Here is a 17,952-nt window from a genome sequence, read left to right as displayed (position 1 = left end):
TTTTAAACTCTTTCGCAACAAGGTTGAATTTTGTTAATGAAGAGTGAAGGAAATAAAAAAAAATGAAAAGATATGTCGCAAAACCTTGAAGAGATGAGTGAAAGGAAGAAGGAAATGCTCACACGCAAACTGTTAACAAATGTCTTTCTCTCGTCTTTCCTTCCTTTACATCTGTCGCAAGATTGAATAATTTGGCATACATGAAAAAATTAGGGAACTTAAATTCAAGACTACCACATTCTCTTGTTTAGATCTCTTGATTTGTAAGAGACTGCTCAGTTTAACCGATGCCATACTCGGCGCACGTAATTATTGTTCAGGTAAATTGTGTCTAAAAAATGTTTAGTTCATTGTACATTCACTTTCACATAGTTTCTGTTGAACCACGTTTCAAAGTAAGCCTATCATAGTGTTGAACCTCTTTTATGGTCATACTTTCTGATTCTAATAGGATAAGAGATGGATTGATCACCCCCCTTAATTTCATTATGTTAAAAAAGTAACCTGTGTCACAAAACATAACAGTAAAGGTGTGGAAAGCTTCACAACATAAATGGTACCATCACTCTATCAAAATCAAAATAAATAACAGTTTAAATCATCCTAATATTTATGGAGTGGTATAGTCTACATTACAACATGTTTTCGTATGGTCTATCAACCATACTTATAGAAAGTTGTAATAAAAAAAAAGGGTAGGCTTCGTACCTGCACTTGCAAGGAAGTTCCGTATAGTGACTCAACCAAGATTCTTTGCGCAATTGAAAAGTCCTGGTGGAAAATTGTTCCATTTTCACACACAACAGATATGGATACTGCAACATGAATCAAACAAATTAGACGATGAGAAAAGAAGTTATAACGATGTTTCAAATTTCAACCATAGAGTAAACTGAAATAATGAACTAGTCATGAAATCGTCTCCACAACCTCAAAAAAGTTCACAAATTGATTTGTCCATTTATTAAAACTGTGAGTGTGAGCTGAAAAGCACCAGAGTTGAATCTTTTGAAAACAGCGCTTGAACCATACCGCCAACATGGTAACGTGTCTGTATACAGACAGTTCGCTATTCAACAGCAAGTTAAAGGTCGTTTCTAGCCTATCTGTCCGAATTCAATCACGAAGGATTGAAACCAATTTAAGACCATTCCAAAATTCCCCTGAGCAGCAGAAGCAATCTGTATGCATTGACACCAGCAAATCTCAATAGACCTAGAATAGAATCAAGTCACCAATGCCAGAAAAGCAAACTGCCAATCAAATCCAACACAACCCTACCGACCCGACTGCGAAAGCACATATATTTGTCAATATATATATCACCTTTTGACAGAACTAAAAACACCATTTATGCTTTCAAATATTGAAGTTTCCACAAGGAATGTAAAAAAAGAAATTACATACTGAAGATGTAAAGTGCCATTTTTTTTACTTGTAATCATCATGGAAGACAGTACAACTTGAACAAAGGAGACTTAATTTGTTATTGGAAGATGAATTCTAGAAGGAACGAGAGTAAGCAAGTCTAGTAAATTAAAAATGAGTATATGAAATCTGAATAACACACTCACTAGTAAATTGTTTTACTATTACTGACAAAACTGTAACTGAAATAGCTCTAATTATCATATATATGAAGCTGAAACAAACTAACTAAGATGAATCATTTTCAAATTATGACTCAACTATGTTTTGTTAAAATCCTTGAAGTAGTAATGTTTTATTCTTATGTTTAAGTTGCTTAAATTTTAGGATGGCTTGCTCTGTGTAATCTAATTTATATTTGTAACCTTAATATCTAAGCTATTTCAGATAAATTGGAACGTGCATGTTGAATGCTTCTAAGCTCCACAACGAAGCTTAGACCCTTATTATAAGGCTGCCATAAAAAAACTCACCTAAGTGAGTAATATAAAGCAAAGAAAAAAACATTGACACTTGTTGTAATCCTAAATCAAACATATTAAATAAAACTTTGAGCAGATGTAATTTGAAGCAACACTAAGATGCAGATATACACACGAACAATATATAAAATCTTACGTTACTTGATAGTAAAAACACAATCAAATCAAGAGGCTCTTATAGATAAATTTTCTTTCTTTATTTGTGTATTCTTTGAATGACAACAAGAGGCTCTGACATAATACATGAAATTATGTAGAAACAGAAGGCAATCATATAACAACAAGAGGCTCTTAATAATCATCAATTAAGAGAGGTTTCCGAGATCCACAATTTACCTTGTCATCACATTATTCCACATGTCGTAACCACGATGAAATGAGACCATAACATAGAAGAAGGAAAATAAAACTCTGCAATTTAGAGAAAGCAGCTTATGTTGCAAGCACCATTGCAGCACCACAAAAGGCACCATTCCAACAATGGGAAAATCAAATGACATGTATGCTAAGTAGACATTATAAGTAACTCAGATTTTAGAAAATCAAATGACAAGCCATCTAATACAATATATAATTGTGAACTATTTAAAATATAATGCACGACGAGAAATCCAAAAACTTTAACTTAACATAAAATTGAAATTAAGAACTTTTCACCCTTCTATCAAACATTAATCAACAATGATCCAACAAGTCACTGATTATCAGACTAGACAAAAGAAATAACATAAACAAAAATAAAACATATATTTGTTGCAGTTGAATCCCAGGTTCAAGTGACATATCATACCATCTACATCCTAACATTAAGAACAAGGTGATATACTTTCAATGTAGACTTTTGGTTCCATCTCAACCACCAATGTTTTGAATCTCAGGAATCTTCAAAGTACCATCTTTGGAATCGTAAACAACCAACTTCAATTTACCACTTTCCAACTCCTTAAAGTCCATCAGCAATTGTTCATCCTCAGAAATATATAAAGCCTTTGTATAGTGACACAAACCCCGATCTTCCATGTAAGGAACACGGTACAATCTAGTCCAAGACTTTTTATTTCCATATTCCTTCATAATCCACACATTAAAAAACATATCACTATTTGCAAAGAAGCACAAGCAATCCCTCAAAACCCCCAAATTTGTCAAAGGATCCTTCTCGAAATCAGGCAGCAAAAACGTTTGATACGACTCCTTCTCCAAATCAAGAGAAACAATGACACACGGAGAACTCACATCTTCGAATGCCAACCAATTAACTGTGCCACTCACAAATATTCCATACCCACGACACGGGCCAAAACATGGGAAGTCTGGTATCCTTCTCCAAGTATCCGTACCCAAAGTATGAACACTTACTTGAGTTTCGTCCTCAACAATATATTTTTTTTTTGAAGACAGTCCTCAACAATATATTGATTTTCGTCCACAACAAGAGAAACTGCAACAATCTTATACTTATCAATGTAGTGATCATACCCGAAGCTATATATGGAGAAAGCTTTGTTATCCAATGGAGGTAATATCTTAAACGCTCTAATGGAAGGATTCCACAAAATAGGTGGACTCACATCATAACCAATATACATTGTGAAACAAAGGATGCCATCACAAGAGCACACGTACAAAGGAGAATCATATTCAATTTTGAGACAATCAGGGTAACTGACTTGTGTTTGTTTGACAGTAAACGTTGGAAAATCAGAGGGCATTGGGGAATCAAAGAGAACTAACTCGTCTAAGTCGTTGCGAGAGCTTAGCATGAGACGATGGCGAGTGTTTGACATGCAAAGATGTTTTTTAGCAAATTTTGGATCAGAAACTAATGAATTGACTGACTTGCAGAGGCATCGAAGTTGAATAAGGATTTTTACCGGGAGTCTGCATAGAATTTCAGCGATGAGATCGAATGGAAGAGTGGGTAGTGGCGGAGTTGTTGTTGTTAGGGTTCCGGTGAAGGTAAGAGTGAGTTGATGCGTCTTTGTTACGATTGTTTCCTCCATGAGTGATGAAAAAGGAAGAGGATAAAAGGGGAGGGAGAGGGAGGGAGAGAGAGAGAGTATGAGGGAGGAATCTGTTAAGCTGGAAGCTACTCTAGAGATCATAATTAATTATGACATTGGTCCTTGTCGAGTATAATTGATTCTGCCTCTAGAATTGATTATATTTGAAGCTAGAATTTGTAGCTTTTGGTTTTAGAATTGATTTTCACACATAAATTTATAGTTCAACTCACTTTTACATGAATGCATCCAAACACAAATCACTTTTAGTCAGAATCACTTTTAACCAAAATCAATTCTATAAAACAATTCTGTCAAAATCAATTATCCTTATTGCAGAACCAACACACGCTAAATAATCACAAATGCCACCCCACCTCTCTCACTTTTTCTCTATTCAAGATCTTGTTTATTTTTTTAAACGAGGCATTTGATTTTATTTTTTTATTAAGTGGTATGATGCTTGGTTTGCAATTAAAGAGTCGAGGATGGTGAAGGAGAAATTATTTGTGTTTTGCTTTGCTTTTAAACTCAAACCCAAAAATGCTATGAGGGAAATGGTGATAAGTGTTTTGAGACTTTATTTTTTATTGATATAATTAAAATATTTAATTTGAATAATTGGATTATTTTATCACCATATGTTACTTTGATATGAAGAAAAAACACATCCGCAACCCATGTGTCACTCTCATATTAGCCGGATCGGACTTGAATGACATAGAGTTGGGTGACATTGGTGATATTGGTCAATCACAATGTCACAATGCTTGTGATTAACGTCAAGAACTAAAGTGATTAACGGATTGAAAAGTCGAGGATTTATATGGATTTTTATCCGAATCAGAGATCAAAATGATGTTTGCCCAAAACAAAATATTTAATATTTACAAGGACTAAAACTTAAAAAAGCGTTTTTACGGAGGTTAAACCCAAAATTATTATATATATGCATGGACTATTTGCATATACAAGTCTTTCTTATTTATTGGCCAAAGCTAATGCTAATGTATGTGCTCTCTTTCTCTCATCTTTCATTCCTTTAGATTTGATGCATAAAAATTCATATGCAAACGAATCAAAATGACATGAAAAAATATAAAGAACAAAACCATTATTGGAAATTAAGTTAAAAGACAACAAGTATAATTTTGTCAAAAATCAAATAATCCCAACAAGATAGAGCTTTGTATTGGGCCAGCTTTCTTACACCATACGGTGTCTAGCCTCCCCTGCAGTTCAAATTCAATTTGTTCGGATCAAAGGAATTAAGTTAGGAAACAAAAAACAAAGTGAAAAGGAAAAGAATATGCCACTTTTAGTTTCGTCTTTTTTTTTCCCCTTTTTTGTTTGATTTAGGTATAGGAGGGAGTTTGGAAGACGATTACTCATACTTTTTTCCATAGTTTCCAATGACTCCTTTTTGTGTATGCAATCTATATTTAAACTATGTATGTACAATTGTATATTGAAATGAGGAAAATAGAACCTAAAATGAAAATGTACTCTTGTCAAAAAAAAAAAAAAAAAACCTAAAATGAAAACTCATAACAAAGTAGTAGTATTGAACTTTAGTTATGGACAATTCATTCAAGAGGGTCCAAATTTATATTATTGCTGGATTTATATTTTATTATATTTTTCTTACTATCCGATCAAACTTCAAATTACTTAAAATATATTTTCCTTAACAAGATGATTAGGTCTAAATAACAGTAGAGGATATTTTCACATATTGTACATTATATTGTATACTCTTAACATTATATTGTAACTACTAAAGAAGAATCAGTTTCAATTCATATATTGTTCCATTGGTTTTGGGAAATGATTTCAATAGCTCTCATAAATCCACATAGCTCAGCCTGATTATAAGATGTGCAAATACCAATAGGTTCTGAGAAACATAAGATTGCATCTGAATTGTGATCCCTAAATATCCCTCCACATGTTGAATTACCTGGATTGCCATTTGAGGCTCCATCAATATTGCATTTAGTCCAATTCAATTGAGGAGGATCCCATAGAATTTCTTTGATCACTGGTGCTTTAGGATGATGGATAATGCATTTAAAAGCTTTAAGAATTGTGAAATATGTAATGGAATTGTTTGACACTTTGGAAGTCAAGTTACCATAGAGAGAAGTAAAAACAATTATCATTGAATCTTGCTTGGTTTCTAACGTGCCAGATAATGTTGAGAATGTGAATCAATGCAGCTTTAATCACCATCTTACATATGTCTTCTTTGGATGAAAATTGGTAGACCATATTAAACGTGCTAGTAACCAATTCCAAAGCTTGTTAGCAATTTGACATTCAAAAAAGAGGTGAAAAGAAGTTTCTGAACATTGAAGTAATATTGCACCCTCTAAGCATTAAGTTGTCATCGGTGGGAACTTTGTTATGCATAAACCTCCAAACAAAGAGAGATCTTGTTGGGGGATATCTTTGCTCCATATAGAACTAGCCCAGTGTAAGTCTTGGAATTGTTGATTTTTGAATTCATAGGCTTCCTTCAGTAACAAGTCACCAGTATCATCTGATCCTTTTGAGAAAATCTAGGGATTGAAACTTGTTGAATAAGTTGAGAGACTACAGGATACATTTGAATTAGTTGAAGAGAAAGCTACCATTGACCATTGAAGATGTAATCTTTGACAGTTGATCTAAGCAGACTTCACATCTACTTGTGATTAAATTGATCTAAAATTATCTTCAAGAGTTTAACTCAGTTCGCAGGAAATTGACCAAATTACCCGTTTTCTTTGAAGCAAGTTCTTAAATTGATAAAAGGGTTGATAAGTGTTTGTCCCCTTGAAATATTAGCGAATTTTGATTTACCCCCGTTAAAAAAGTTGGATTCCAACCCTGTAATCATAGTTTTAAAAACCAGACTAGTGAAGGTGATGGATCACTGGGTCAATGGTCGAACCGTGTCATTGAATCAGATTAAACTGATTGACTCGGTCTCTAAAAAATAAATGTTATGTACAAAAACTGAATTAAACCAGATGAATTGGTCTAATTTTTTCTTTAAATAAAGTAACTTATAAAATGTCAGAACATTTATGATTTATTTTATCGTAAAAAAACATTTATTTATTTATTAACAAAACAAAACATTTAATTTATAAAAGCTTCAAAATACTAGGATTCAAAGACCAAGATCCAACATATCTAACCCTTCTAAGATCCTCCAAGGAAGAGAAGGTGAATTCATAGAATACCTTGCCAATAGAAATGATTCCCCGTTTACCAAGAGATTTCCCTATAACCATCAGCTTGGAGCGCAAGTTATCCATAGTAAAAGGTGATGACCCTTTTGGCCATATCATTATTACATGCAAGTTGTGTTTACACTCATCCAAGCCAGTAATATACTCCTCTTCAGGAATTTCTGTTGCGATTCATCACCTTTTTTGCATGGATGAGGTAACTAACTGATTGGAACATCACAAACATTGCTAAGAGCTTGTGCAAACGTTTTTTTGTTGTTTTTTGGTCACGGTGACAGGGCTAGGGATAACCTTTGTGTTATTGTTGGTGGAAATTGGTGGATCGGTTTGAGAAACAAGCTGGCATGGCCAATGTATGATGAGGTTTGGATCATTTGAGGTGGTGGAGGTCATTGCTCAAGGTGGTGGTTTGTGGCGGAATTTTAGGTTTCTTTAGTAGGAAGGAAAACTGGTGAACAATAAAAAAATATTCTCACATAAATCTCCAGAGCACATAATCAACAGGGCCGGCCCTAGGGCATAGGCCGCGAGTGTGACGGCCTAGGGCCCATGCCGGTAGGGGGCCCAAAATTTTTTTAAGGTAAGGGGGTGTATATAGAAATATTTGGATTTCGGGGGATATATATAGAAAAATTCTCAGTAAAGGCCCAAACTTTGACATGGTAAAGAAATGGGCTGACATCTGTTAGTATTTTTGGCCCTTTTAGTGAGATTTGTTATATATATCCCATGTAACACAAATATTTCTATATACACCCTCCTATAAAAAAATTTGCTTGTTCTTGATAATATGCTCAAAAATTTATTATCGAAGAAATTGGTGATATTTTTTTGGGCCCTTTGTTTCTAATAAAGTGCTTCATTAATATTAAAAATATCGACGATATTTATTATCCAATAAATGGGGATAATTTTCATAACAAAGCAAATTCTATTTTAGTTGAAAATAGGGTGCTAAAATTTCAGTCTACTTCACATGTGCTATTTTTCTCTACTTCTACGGTATTTTTATTTTGTTTTGGTGTGTATAAAATATTTAATTTATTTTCAGATGTTGTCTAAAAAAACATTTATTTTGTAGTGAAAAGCGAAATAAAAAAAAACAAAATGAAAAGCAAAAAAACACAACATGAGATAAAAAAATTATGATGCATTATGTAAGGGCCCTTTTTTCATATTATGCATAAGACCCGTAAAACTCTAGGAACGGGTCTGATAATCAATCCCCAAAAAAATAGCAGGTCCATATCAACGGTCAGCAATACTTATCTTAGAATCATATTAAATGATTCTACTAAAAAATCTAACTTTTTTAGAGGACTAAACAATTTAACATAGATATTATTATACGATTTACATGTTAAATTTGAAATGATTGAGAGTATTCAAGTTTGATCCAAATAAACTAAAGTAGATTTTTTGTAAAATTTAAAATTTTAACTTTTTTGTTTTTGAAGAAGGTAAGCTAACTCATTCAAATTGACATACGAAGAATCGAAATTGAGATCTTTGAGAGGAACACACTTTAATGTATAAAGTCAATACTATCAAATCAATTCAAGTGAGTTTAAACATTTTTTGGCTGAAACATAATTTCAGATTATTAAATTTCAATAAAAATATTTAATAAAATAATTTATATAGTTTATATAGTAGTCAACAATTGTATTAATTATTAATTTATATAAATTTTCAAAACTAAAATTATATATATACAGTATTAATCGGCAATATTTATCTTACAACAATATTAAATATTTGTTAAACAGAAATATGTTTGTTAAACAGTTAAGAGTCTTGAGCAAAACATAGTCTTGTTCAGAGTCTGAAATAGAGTTGAGTACATCGAAATTAACACACACACACACACATATATATATATATATACACACGCGCACACACACATAGAGAGAGAGAGAGAGAGAGAGACGAGAGAGAGAGAGAGAGAGAGAGAGAGAGAGAGAGGACAGAGACGGCACAAAGCAATTATATTGGTTCCTCCCACAAATCGAGAGTAGTTCAATCCCCTTGCACTTTTAAGGGGTTTTCACTATAATCTCACATATTACAAATTGCTCAAGCACACAGGCAAGATATTTCATTTGCTCAATCACACTGGAAAGAGATTTATGTTGCACAATCACACAAGAAAGAGACTTCTACAATCTAACTTAAATCAAATAAAACATTGTTGATTTTTACAGTTGATACACAAGCAAACATGTAATTTAATAAAGTTCAGATGAACTCTTAGACTTAAGAAATTCTAAGATATGAGATTTTATAAGAATTTCTCTAAATGTTTTGTGTGCTACTTGATTTTGATAGAGTAAGGGCACTTGTAAAATTCAGAGTATTGTCTTATGCTTCTTCAATTGCTTAGGTCCTTATATAGGAGAATTTCTGAGAGTCATTGCTGAAGAATGTCAGCGCATAAAATGAGTTCTTGAGAAGCTTGATCAGAGACGTTGAGATGTTGCCTCAATTGGTTTATGTTATTGAGTAGTCATTAGAAATTCCTTTGATTATAATAGAATGATCTGTTACATTCTCGTTGTTCTTGAATTTCTTTGTTTGTTTCTGCATGTGGTCAAAAGAAGACATACTATACTACTCATAGTCTGATAGCGATCTTTTTCCAAAAGACGACAAACTGGTCAGAGTCTTCAGCTGCTAACATGGTCTTCAGATGCTAGGGTCCTTCAGAGTCTGATGAAAATTCTTGTTAGAATGTTGCTTTCTGGTTGACATTTCTTCAAGTCTTCAACTTCTCACTTACTTCAGATGCACTCTTAATTGGAGAATTATAATTTAATTATGTGGTCTTGCATTCTTGAACACACATTAACATATTGAATTGTTCTTTTCGTACTTTATTATCATAAAAACTTGAGGGGCATTATACAAAACTCATTTTGGTTCAACATTGTTTTCTTCAATTGTTTGGGCTTGAACACATTAGATTCAATTCCTTTAATCCTTAACTCAAATCATTATGTTTAAAAGGCCAAATAGCTCATACGATCCTTTAAGTTAGATGTTTATAACAAGTTGTTGGAGTTTTAAACATTTCAATTCCATGTTGGCAATACCTCCTCTATTCTATTTCTAGATTAGCCCCTTCTTTTTACAAAAATATAATAAAATTGAGATACAGTTCTTTGTTTGAGGACAGCCAAACCCCATTATCATATTTTCATATGCACTCTGTCTTGAACTTGCAAAGCCTTCACAAAATCATAATAGCGCATTTTAAGGGGCATCTCTTCCAAGTCACTTAACCTCATATGCAAAAGCAAAAGAATATGTTAATTTTATACTACTTTACAATAATCAATGATAATATTTCATACCAATGTAAAGTTATATTGAAAACTAAATATACTGTACCCGTGGAAAAATGTGGTGTATTAATTACTTTGATATGTCAACGATATATAAAGAGAAGAGCGTGTGAAAAAGAGAAATGATGGATGTGTCTATTGTGGATGGTACCATCATGTGCAAGTATGATATCTGGCCTTTTATATTTTTGCTTGCTAAGATTTATCATAAATAACTAACTTCCTTTTCCCTTCAAAAAGGTTGTAAAATAAAACAGAAGAAAAAGTGATCAAGTTTTTTTTTTTTTTTTTAACAAAAATAAACGATATTCATTCATTCAAATTGATAGAGTACATCGATACAATACAAATTTAAATTCGCTAAAAACAAAAAGGATGAATTTGTGAACAAACTCACAACATCCATGTTAATAGCATAAAACGGCAAAGTACATATGCCTTCAAATATGACTAATATGACTATATTTATGTCTCCGGAATACTCATATCTCCGGATATGCAACGTTGACGACGCCAAAATCATTGTCGTTGATCGGATTTGCACTTGATCAAAGCTAATCTTTCAACCTGAATTAAATAAACACCGCACTAAGACGGGAAATCAAAACAAACAGAGTTGTTCAGAGACGACGAAATCACAAAAACAAACGAAACAAAACTGAAAATATGTGAAATCACTTATTCAATTAGAATAGAAGGAAAAACAATTCGGATGAGTGATTTTTGGGTCAAAATTGACCCTAAATCACCCGTCTGAAAAGAAGAAGAAGAAGAAGAAAGGGGTGACGGGTAGGTAGGGTTTGAGAAGGAGAGAAGGAAAAAAAAATTATGGTATGAAAAAGTTATCAAGTTATAAACCAAAATAACATAATGATATCATTCTTTATTTATATCATCATATCTTTAAAAAAAAATTGGTATGACAACCGATGTACACGTGAGTACCCGTTTTTTCCAACGAAAGGTTATCCTCTCACAATACTGAGAACCAAATTATAAATCACAAATGAGGGAGATATCCACATTTAGTATCGAACACTTCTCGAATAAGTTTATCTTTAGTGAACAAATTTATGGTTAATAGTACTTTTCACCCCTGTAATATAGGCTATTTTCGGTTTTCGCCCCTATAAAATTTTCGATTTGGTTTGCATCCTTGTAAAAAAAAAAAAAATCGGAAAACACCCCTCCTCCATCCAACTCATCAAATGCGCATATGTGACGCTGACTTAGCTTTTTTTATAAAAAAAAAAAAAAAAACTTATTTATTTTTAATTGTCCACTTCGAATTTTATTTTTTAAAATATCTGAAAATTAATTTCCAAAAATAAAAAATCCAAAAAAATATTCAGATTCTTTTTCCAAAAAATAAAAAAAAATCGAAAAAAAAATTCAAACATTAAAAAATCAATAAGAATTTTTCGAAATTAATTTTTTTTAAAGATGTTGGAGTTTAATTTTCAAAATAGAAACAACAAATTTGAAATTTTAAAAAAAAAAGTCATATTTTTTTCGAAAAAAAAATTATTTTAAAAATTATTTCTATAAAAAAAATTCTTGAAATAATTCAGATTTTTTTTTGAAAATTTTATTCCAGATTTTTATAAAAAAATTTTAAATTAAAATTTTAGAAAAAAATTATTTTTTTTTACAAAATTTCCTGAATTTTTTATTTTCAAAAATTAATTTTAAATTTTTTAAAGTTATTTTTATTTCTAAATTAATATAAATGAATTTATATTATAAATTTTTTTAAAATAATAGGCACAAATGTCACGTGTACCCTTAAAAAAATAAAATTAATTATACCGTCAACACGCCACATAAGCATAAATGCACAGTCAGCATGCCACACAGTGTACCACGTCAGCAAATATGCACAGTCATATGGGGGCGGGGTGTTTTCCGAAGAAAAAAAAAAGTTTTACAAGGATGCAAATCAAACCAAAAATTTTAGAGGGACGAAAATCAGAAATGACATATATTACAGGGGTGAAAAACACTATTAACCCAAAAATTTATATAAAAAAGTAAAATCTACTTTTTTATAAGCTTGCTTGCCAAGGTTTATCATAACTATAACTCCCTTATTCCTTCAAAAAGGTTGTAAAATGAAACAGAAGAAAAAGTTATAAACCAAAATATTAGTTAGAGTTTCCTTTATTTTATTTCGAAGAAAGTTCTCATTGTTTTAATTAATTCCCAATATTTAGCTTCTGTGCAAATTAGGCTAATTTTTACACTCTAAAAATGAACATGCAAAGCCTTATTTCTTGATAGTTCTTTTTTTACTAACTTCTTTTTTATATGTTCCATGAATGACAATCCACCCAACTACAAATTCATCTAGTTTATCCACTATATAATAAAATTATTAACAGATTAAATCCAATCTATCAGACATTTGTTAAAATTAATAATAAATAATTTATATGAAATTTAGACAATTAAATAAATATTTAATAAATATTTTAAATAAAGAATTATTTTGAAGTTTATTTGACCGATCCACTATGATCCCTACAATTCATCCATTTTTGTCACACTCTTGGATTCCAAGGCGAAGTCTTTTTACTTTTTTAAGATAAACCCAACATTACGTTATTATTTGTCAAAGATGGTCCCGTTAAAGTTACGCTGCATGAATGTGAACATTGCAATATACTACAAAACTTAAATTAATTTGTCCTAAATCGGTGCATGGATGTAAAATCATTTTTTAAATGAGTTTAATGGATATGTTTTTTTAGTGTAAATTAATTTTGCATCGACATATATGAGATCAGAGAGATAATTTGACGGAATACACATTTACTATTGAGTGATAATGTAAAATTATTTTACATTTTGAATGTGTAACCTATATATGAGAGAGACTTTTTTTCATTAATAGTTTGATTGCACATTGAGTATTTTTTTAAGCGAAAAAAAAAATAGATTAAATAGAAGAGAAATATAAAAGACTAGGCCATGGGCGGTTCTATGGCCCGGCGACCCCAGGTTCCGGATTAAATTTTTTACAATTTCTTATATAAATCCCTATGAATTTGTTATATAAATCCTTATAAATTGGACAATTTCTTTAGATTTTTATTATTATTTGCTTGCAATTTTTTATGTAAACCCATATAAACGTGTTGCAAAATTTTTTTGCCCGAACTTTACAATAATCATGGCTCCGCCACGTCTGAGGCGAACACCTAACCCAATAAACTCATTTAAAAGTGTAAGGCAACTCTAACTTATTTATTTTGGTATTGATCAATTAATAATTTTTAAGAACGATCTAGATATTAATTAATTAGAAATTGTTGACAAGATTTAGTCGAGATTTGACAGAATGTCTTCTAGTGTGATTTCCTTTGCTTCAAACGATTGACACGGAGGAAATAACTTTGTCTCTCGGTCGGAAATTTCATATCTTCTCTCTAGTAGCGTGTTGGGTACAATTGTTTTAGGGTTTTTGACTGCACTAAGAAATGCATAAAAATATAGAGAAAGTCATAAATGTAAGGAGATAAAAAAATGATAAATAAAATTGTTTGATTGATTATATATTTTAATTATAGTGCATGAACTGTGTGTTTGTAGCAAAAAATGTGCCTATTAACCAAACAACATGACCTATATAGTGACAAGTTTTGGATCTATTAATTTTGCTAGTTGTACATGAAAAACCTCCCTTGCTCGTGGGGTTGTGATGCCCCACGTTTAGATTCAATCTCCTTCTTCATGACGTGTATCTGAGAGTACTCTGACAACCAAATCAGAATGCCCCGAATATGAGACATATTTAGGACATGAGATAGCCTAATTTATAGTGAGTGATTAGGGTTTTGAGACCTCTAACATTTATCTAAATAGCTATCTTGGGAGGACCCATGTGAATTGATTAGGATAAGTTAGCGTTGGATTCAATATGAATGATCAAGATTAGGTTATCTGGCCATGATTCAATGGATTTACGATAAATCCATGTGGTGGTTTACGCTTCCGTTAGTGGCTTGAGGTGATCCGGTACATAAAGAAAATGGGTATTGGCCTAATCTGAAACAAGTACAATTTCATTTTATAATTTTTATTAGTAGTATTTATTTTTTTCCTACCATTAATAAAGAGTAATTTTGTCAAAGTAATTCAATTTTACTCTTTCTCGTACAAAACTGTTAATCTTTCATTTTGTGTGTAACGTATTAGAATGACTTTATATTTAAAGTAAGAGTATATAGGCAATTATCCCCTGAAATTGTAAATTTTATCAATTACTCCTTGAAATTAATAAAACTTCAATTACCCCCCTGAAATTGTACAACGTTAATCAATTTACCCCCTCCATCAAATTTTTCTGTTAGTGAACATGACGTTTTGCAAATACTCCCCTGAAGTTTTGCACTTATGTGCAAAATGCCCTCGAACTTGAAAAATTATATTATTTTTTTCTTAAAGACAAACAATTAACAGTTAAATATTAAAGGTGACTATTAATGTTGGAGTTTGGTAAAACTACATATATACATCAAAATAGGCTTGTACCTGTTTGCTTTTCCCATAGTTTTTCCGTTAGTTACTGGCATGGGAGGAGGAGAGTGTGGGGGAGTGCTCTGTTATGCTTCATAATGTTGTTTTGCAGGAAACATCATCAGATACTTGGCGGTGGTTACTTGACCCAATACATGGTTACACTGTTCGAGGAACATATCACTTTCTTACTACTTCAGGGGCTGGTCTTGACAGATTGCGAGTTGATGATGTTTGGCACATGTATATTCCCTTAAAGGTGTCCTTGTTTGTGTGGCGCCTCCTTCGTGACAGATTGCCTACTAAAAATAATTTGGCACGGAGGAGAGTTATTCAAGCAACAGACACGGCTTGCTCAGAAGGTTGCGGAGAATTGGAAACTGCTTCCCACTTGTTCTTAGGCTGTGACATGTACAATTCTCTTTGGTTACTTGTGTTGCATTGGTTAGGAATTTCATCGGTTTTTCATGGAGAGCTTCGTCATCATTTTGTGCAGTTTATTCATATGGCTGGTTTGCCTAGATTCTCTTATATTTATTTACGGTTAATTTGGTTTGCATCTGTTTGGGTGATTTGGAAGGAAAGAAACAACCGTGTTTTCAACAATGTGGCTTTGAATCCGTCTGTGCTCCTAGAAAAAGTTAAACTAAATTCTTTTTTGTGGATAAAGTCAAAACAGGTTGCTTTCTCTTACTGTCATCATGACTGGTGGAAACACCCTTTACAATGTATGGGTGTCCATTAGTTTTGTGTGTTTTGTTAGTGCTCCTTTTTTAGGCTCTCTGACTCTGTAAATACTTTTGTTTGCTTCATCCTTTGCACACCTTGTGTGGAGTGATCCATTGTTAATATATACATCATTTTAGCTTGTTAAAAAAAATAATTTACTTTTACAATATCAATGCATCATTTATTAGTGACGTTGAGGGTAGTTTCGTCATTTCCCACTTGCCTAATACCTCAAGGAGTTTTTTTTTTCTCAATCCACCCTATTTTTTGATGACTCAGCAGCTGACTTACCCCAATGAGCTGTGACAACTCAACAAATTAGTGACATGACACAAATTAAATGGATTTAGGGACCAAAATTCAAATGGTTAATATTTGAAGGGCAAAATTGAAAGTATTAGTAATTACTTTGACGAAAACCCTCAAGTGACCACTATTTACGGGGACTAAACATATAAATAAGGCTTAAAATTAACATTTTTTGTTTGACAAAAAGATTCAAAAGAAATAATAATATAAAATTCAAAAAGTTTCAGGTTTGATTTAATAAAAGTTTAAAAAAATTCAAAACTCACTTGGGTTGACCTAATATATTCGTTTGGGACATGAAAGTGTATTCATTCTTAAAATTAAATTCTTATTTATGGCTTTCTTCGAACTTTGAGCCTATTGTTTTTGGTTTTCACGATTGGTGGAGACATCCACTCCTTTGTATGGGTGGCATGTAAATTGTTTGATACTTTATTTTTAGGTGGTGGCATCTTTATTAGGTGTCGTGGTGTTGTAAGAGATATTAGGTGATTCATCACTTTAGGACACCTTGTACGAGGTGAATCACTTTACTTTTGAGTAATATATTTTATTTTGATTTGTTAAAAAAATAAAATCAGGTTCGATTCTCCTTGAAACGGAATGGATAACAAAATAGTACACGATGCAATCCTATTGATGTCTCCCTTGTTTTTGTATTTTCCTTTTCATTCGACCAATAGGCCATAGCTTTGAAAATAGAGTGTGTGTGACAATGGGAGGGAGTGGTTAATGGCTAAATATAAAATGATGAAAGAGTTGTTAATAGATTGAAGGTAATCACTTCTTTCACAAAAAAAAAAAAGATTGAAGGTAATCACGTGATATTAAGACAGCCGTAGTACGAGTAGGTTGAGTAGTTGACCTGATAAAGCAAGCAAATCAAATCAAACAACAATTTTAATTTGTAACCAAGAAAATATATACAATTTTATTTAAGGAAATAATTATTAATTTTTGCATTTAGACATAAATATAAACAAAAACAATTATAATATTTACTAGATTATATTTAACAATTTTTAAACTAATTTCATTTGACACTATTTTTTAGTCCAAAAATTGGATGATCTGTTTCGTGAATAGTGAAAATAGAGCTACAAAAACTATAATTGAACATAAATGAAAAAGAAACTTAATAATTATAGTTTGTTCAATTCATGATGCTAATCATTTTCCTAACATTGAATATGTGAAGCCGTTCAAAGTTTTTGATCATATATGACCATATTTCCTATTTTACGTGATTATGAGCAAATACTTAGTTAAATCAGCACAAAGAAAGCTTTATTATAAACATGGATACACGAAGTAATAAACCTTTTCGTGTCCGAATAGCCAACCTGATGAACTCACGGTGAGTGTAAAATGACCTTTTTTTTTTTTTTTTTTTTCTTTCGCATCGGTTTCCGACCCACTAAAGGTGAGCGATTAATCTGCCTCATGCGTAGAGGCATGCGCACTGGCCAAGTGTTGTTCCCCTGGGAACAGAACCCGGTATTCCACGGGTACGTCCTAGAAATGAGCTCCTTGCCACTGGAGCCCAAGCAATTTGGTTTAAAATGACCTATTTTCGCCTATATAATAATTTAAGGCACTTATCGAGAAGAAACCTAACAATAATCCTCTAATTTAATGTAGATATATTAGATATCCAGACCATTAGTGTTATTTAATGTATTATGATCTTTTACTAATTCATTTTTGTAGTATCGGAGGACCATGAATGAAAAGCAAAGTAAAAAGTAAAAGAAGATCAAGTTCAAACAATTCGCTAGACGAGCAGAAGTGCTATTTGGTAACAAGTAAAACTTAAACAAATTCATGAATCCATAGAATCATTTAAAATTTTATAATAAGAGATCCAACATGACAATTTCAATTATATTCCGTTTGATTG

The 17,952-nt window shown here is 31.9% G+C and overlaps 1 pseudogene; it reads right to left on the bottom strand.

The window, feature by feature from the left end:
• Positions 1-2,528: 2,528 nt before the first annotated feature.
• Positions 2,529-7,251, bottom strand: LOC112419433 (F-box/kelch-repeat protein At3g06240-like; annotated as a pseudogene).
• Positions 7,252-17,952: the final 10,701 nt, after the last annotated feature.

This window comes from Medicago truncatula, chromosome 2 (assembly GCF_003473485.1).
Source record: "Medicago truncatula cultivar Jemalong A17 chromosome 2, MtrunA17r5.0-ANR, whole genome shotgun sequence".
In the NCBI taxonomy this organism is placed as follows: domain Eukaryota; kingdom Viridiplantae; phylum Streptophyta; class Magnoliopsida; order Fabales; family Fabaceae; genus Medicago; species Medicago truncatula.
Note: the sequence above shows the minus strand (reverse complement) of the source record. Positions and strands in the feature narration are given on the sequence as shown.